Below are 6,000 nucleotides of genomic sequence, written 5' to 3'. Positions count from 1 at the left end.
TACAGTAAACAATACAAGACACGAATAGCGGATAAGAGAGAGAAGTTGAGAGAGAGAGATTTCTGAGGAGGGGCGCGCCGTGCCGAAGCACGCGCGGAGGTTGTAGAGAGAGAGAGAGAGAGAGAGAGAGAATGGTCACGAGTGGCCATAGAACAGCTAAAATCACAGACCATTGAGAGAGCCATCAATCGAAACACCTTAAAACATTAAAACTCGTTAGAGTTTGATATACTTGCAAAAGGTTCGTTTGTGTGCACGAGCTGTGTCCAGCCTGCACGTGTTCTCGGAGCAGAGTGCGCGCGCTCGTGCTGAGGCGCGCGTGCTTGTTGCCAGGGCAAGCTGTTCGCGGGAGTTTTGAAGAAGGCGCCTCTTTGGAAGGGAAGTTGCTGAAGGAATTCAGGCTTCGTTCGTTTGACTCGTAGGTGGAAACGAACACAGTGGAATTTGAAAATTAAACAAAAGACTGAGATAAAGCAAATAAAAGGAGGGAACTCCTGAAGGAGTCAAGGTCCGAAGATTTCACATGATGAGCAGACGAAGGCAGGACGCGAGAGCAAGAGAGCGCAGGAAGAGCTTTGCTCTTTCCTTTAAAGACTGTATGGGTCACTCCTTCGTTCGGCGCGTTGTCCAATCACCTTCAGTGATCTGGGAGCGGGAGAATCTTCTTTGTCCTGCCAGAAGACCCCAGTCTGTGTAGTTTATGACAGAGCTTTGCCTTAGTCATTTCTATGACTAAAAAGGATTCATCTAGTAATAATCATATCATTGCAGTCTATTATCGAGATTCAACTCCGTTAGGTCTCAAGATTTAAAATGGTATCAAACACATTCAGGTTGGATTATATGATAACGAAGTTACATAAGATATACAGATTAGAAGCATTTAGATTTTGATTAATACACATTAAAACTTACATTAAATCCCAAAACTGTCATGACATATAAATGGCAACACATAATACATTTGGTAATGTTTTAAATATGATTCGTTTGAAGAAAAGTCTCTTGTGTGTGTGTGCGTATCTCTCTGGAGACGTGGGTGTTCTGTCACGTGTGTTCCTTGGAATTTTTGGGGTGTCGTGTTACGTGTCTCTTTGTGTGTGTGTAATGGAGAAAGAGACAGAGACCTCTTGTTTGTTCACACAACGAATGAAGTGTTTGCAAGAAATCACGATTCACTAAATTTGATAAGCACCTGTCCGGATGTCAATGTTGCTACAGATGACATAAAATGACACATGAGGCCGATCCTGGAAATGGGAAGGCTGTTTGAAGCGAGCTGCAGTCACGCTGATCGTGAGAGGCTACCTGTCTCTGCAGCTCCTCGTTAGTATAGTGGACAGTATCTCCGCCTGTCACGCGGAAGACCGGGGTTCGATTCCCCGACGGGGAGACCTAGTCCTTTACTGCTGCCCAAAGACCCATACAAATGTTTTGCTCCAGCCACGAGTTACAGAAGGAGTTGGCCAGGGGCCCCAGACGACTGCTTGAGCAAAAGGCAATGCGTTGGCTGGGAATCGAACCCGGGTCAACTGCTTGGAAGGCAGCTATGCTCACCACTATACCACCAACGCAGGGGTTTGTATGTAGGCTGGATGCAGGCTGGATACTGCCATGCGGTCAGCAAGAATGCTTGCAACACATTAGCAGCTACCAGGTGTAGAGGAACTGAAACTCTCTTCGTTTGGACCCGGCATTGAAAAAAAACGCATTAACTTATTGTCCTGACCTAGCAGGGTCTTTATTAAAAAACAAGCTATCTAATTAAATAAAGTAACACGTTTTATACAGACATTTCATATTTAAATGCTATTAGATGGTTTTTTTTTTTACTTCACTGGCTTCTGTGAAGCGATGACATAAAATGACGCATGAGGCCGTTCCTGGAAATGGGAAGGCTGTTTGAAGCGAGCTGCAGTCGCGCTGATCGGGAGAGGCTACCTGTCTCTGCAGCTCCTCGTTAGTATAGTGGACAGTATCTCCGCCTGTCACGCGGAAGACCGGGGTTCGATTCCCCGACGGGGAGACCTAGTCCTTTACTGCTGCCCAAAGACCCATACAAATGTTTTGCTCCAGCCACGAGTTACAGAAGGAGTTAGCCAGGGGCCCCGGACGACTGCTTGAGCAAAAGGCAATGCGTTGGCCGGGAATCGAACCCGGGTCAACTGCTTGGAAGGCAGCTATGCTCACCACTATACCACCAACGCAGGGGTTTGTATGTAGGCTGGATGCAGGCTGGATGCAGGCTGGATACCGCCATGCGGTCAGCAAGAATGCTTGCAACACATTAGCAGCTACCAGGTGTAGAGGAACTGAAACTCTCTTCGTTTGGACCCGGCATTGAAAAAAAAAGCATTAACTTATTGTCCTGACCTAGCAGGGTCTTTATTAAAAAACAAGCTATCTAATTAAATAAAGTAACAAATTTTATACAGACATTTCATATTTAAATGCTATTAGATGGGGGGTTTTGTTTACTTCACTGGCTTCTGTGAAGCGATGACATAAAATGACGCATGAGGCAGTTCCTGGAAATGGGAAGGTTGTTTGAAGCGAGCTGCAGTCGCTCTGATCGGGAGAGACTACCTGTCTCTGCAGCTCTTCGTTAGTATAGTGGACAGTGTCTCCGCCTATCACGCGGAAGACCGGGGTTCGATTCCCCGACGGGGAGACCTAGTCCTTTACTGCTGCCCAAAGACCCATACAAATGTTTTGCTCGAGTTACAGAAGGAGTTGGCCAGGGGCCCCGGACGACTGCTTGAGCAAAAGGTAATGCGATGGCCAGGAATCGAACCCAGGTCAACTGCTTGGAAGGCAGCTATGCTCACCACTATACCACCAACGCAGGGGTTTGTATGTAGGCTAGATACCGCCATGCGGTCAGCAAGAATGCTTGCAACACATTAGCAGCTACCAGGTGTAGAGGAACTGAAACTCTCTTCGTTTGGACCCGGCATTGAAAAAAAACGCATTAACTTATTGTCCTGACCTAGCAGGGTCTTTATTAAAAAACAAGCTATCTAATTAAATAAAGTAACAAATTTTATACAGACATTTAATTTTTAAATGCTATTAGATGGGGTTTTTTATTTACTTCACTGGCTTCTGTGAAGCGATGACATAAAATGACGCATGAGGCAGTTCCTGGAAATGGGAAGGCTGTTTGAAGCGAGCTGCAGTCGCGCTGATCGGGAGAGATTACCTGTCTCTGCAGCTCCTCGTTAGTATAGTGGACAGTATCTCCGCTTGTCATGCGGAAGACCAGGGTTCGATTCCCTGACGGGGAGACCTAGTCCTTTACTGCTGCCCAAAGACCCATACAAATGTTTTGCTCCAGCCACGAGTTACAGAAGAAGTTGTCCAGGGGTTCCAAGACGACTGCTTGAGCAAAAGGGAATACGTTGGCCAGGAATCGAACCCGGCTCAACTGCTTGAAAGGCAGCTATGCTCACCACCATACCACCAAAGCAGGGGTTTGTATGTAGGCTGGATACCGCCTTGTGCGGTTAGCAAGAATGCTTGCAACACATTAGAAACTGGCAGGTGCAGAGGAACTGAAACTCTCTTTGTTTGGACCCGGCACTAAAAAAAAATGCATGAACTTATGACCTGACCTACCAAGGTCTTTATTAAAAAACAAGCTCTCTAATTTAATAACGTAACAAGTATTATACGCCAAACTGCTCGTACGCATGGGTCAGAGTTTGTGTGCAGGTGCGCACATTTTTCCGTGAAGTTTGTTTTTATATATCACAACTTATGCGTTGGAAGTGGCGTGCACCTGTTTTGTGCGTACGCAGCGGTTATAAATGAGGCCCCAGACCTTGTCCCGTCAGAAGGTCTGGCTTTGCGAGACTAGGATCCACACAGACCATAGGGTGAGCACCCCCTGCTGGCCTCACTAACACCTCTACCAGCAGTAACCTAACTTTCCCAGAAGGTCTCCAATCCAGGTACTAACCAGGCTCAACCCTGCTTTTAGCCTCAGTGGGAAACCAGTCTTTGGCTACAGGGTGACAAAGGCTGTGGGCAAGCATTGGGCAGTGGGCAAAAATCATTAATTTGCTCATAGAGACAAAGCCGTGCACATGGGGGTGTCCCGATGGCTAGAGCCATTGCCCCTCTGCCCTCATCGACTGAGGTGCCACTCTTCCCCCCTCTTTCACACCAAGGGAGGCTGCTAAAGGCAGTTCAACACTGCAAACATGGATTCAAAGCTCCGACAAGCCAGCAGGTAAGTCATCATATAGAACACAAAATTGTGATGTCACTGCGTTGTTTGATTGAGCCATCAAAGTGGAAAGACACTGCAGATGCTGAAGCACTTAATGCTGCCCATACTCTCTGTGAGTCTTATGGATTTCAAGAGGAGGAGGAACAGCTGCAAACTGAGCTTAGAGTTTCCCACTCTTCACTCACATGCTCACAAAAAAGTGCCCATACAATTTTGGATACATTTAAGGAGTTTGATGCTCATGTTGTGTTTCCAACACTTTTTAAGCTGCTGAAAATCTTTGCAACACTACCTGTCTCAACAGCCACTGTTGGACGCTCATTCTCAAAGTTGAAGCTGGTGAAGACTTAACTTCGTAATGTGTGTGGACAAGAACGACTCTCTGATCTTCTGCCATTGAAAAAGACATCCCAATCATAAAAGATGAGGTTATTAAGATCTTTCAGGACATGGTACCAAATAGAAAGGTTTTGCTGTAAAAGGAAAAGGTAAATACCAAAATGTAAAACAGCAAATAGTTTCTGTTATTATCAGCTAATTGTGATGTTCAATCAAAACATCTATAGTCTAAAATGTATTTGCTGTCTTCTCTTTTAATTGTATATTTTGTAATAACTGGATCATTTGTGTTAACAAGCAACAACCCCCTTAGTGCCCCTTTTTTTGGTTTAGACCATGCCCCTCAAAATGTCTGTGCACTGCCCTGAGAGATACCCGACCTGATTTAAATTTGCTCATACACTCATTCATAGTTTCTGAAAAAACATTTAGGCTCGACAAATCAGTTTGCAGTTGCTATTTCTCAGTTGCTATTAGTGTGTGTACTATCAAAGACCTGCGTTTGACCCAACAGATATTTTTTTTTCTTTTTTCTGTCCTGCTGTGTGAATGAATATGTCAGAGTGATAAGGAGGGAACCTCATTTTGTGTCTGGACGCTTGGGAAAAAATAGCTTGGAGCAAATAGTTTTGGAGGGAAACACCCCTGAGACAAATAAACATCCTTAAATATTTGAATCGTGTCCTCCAGGAACTCCTTAGGGCTAAAGAAAGCTTTTATTCAGTGATACAATTTCATTTGAATGTAATTAACCAAACAGTCAGGTTTGAAATGAGTCAATGATTATTTTATTTTATTTAGTCAGTTCAGTCGTATGGTAGATGTTGGAGGTATAATTTCCCAAAGCTAAACTCCTGTTGTAGTCTTCAGACCCAAGCATCCATGCATCCATTCTGTACCCCAGATTTCATGACTCAAAATATCCAAAAACACAGGCCGAACCTTCAGGCATTCAACAAAAAAGCATCCATGTGGAATATGTGAGGGAAACAAAAAAAACATACAGTAGATATATATATATATATATATATATATATATATATATATATATATATATATATATATATATATATATATATGTGTGTGTGTGTGTGTGTGTGTGTGTGTGTGTGTGTGTGTGTGTGTATATATATATATATGTATATATTATAGTTAGCCAATTCATTTTTTTTATATATTTCAAGGGCAAAGGGAAAACAATCAATCCTGTGAAATAAAATGTTCAGGCTTGTGGCCTTCCCTAAGGACAAACTATGATATTATGTGAAATAACATAGGCAAATAAACTGACATATTTCATAATTTAAAATAGTTTTGAGGTAAATGAGATTCTCGGTTGGATGTGGTTCTTGGTTCTGAGTCACTCAAGGACATTAACCTCTCTGGTGTGATGTTACCCTAGGGGGTTTTTGCTGTATGTTTTGGAT

This window comes from Phoxinus phoxinus (assembly GCF_949152265.1).
Source record: "Phoxinus phoxinus genome assembly, chromosome: 9".
Lineage (NCBI taxonomy): Eukaryota > Metazoa > Chordata > Actinopteri > Cypriniformes > Leuciscidae > Phoxinus > Phoxinus phoxinus.
The sequence above is the reverse complement of the archived record's forward strand: the minus strand, read 5'-3'. Positions refer to the sequence as shown.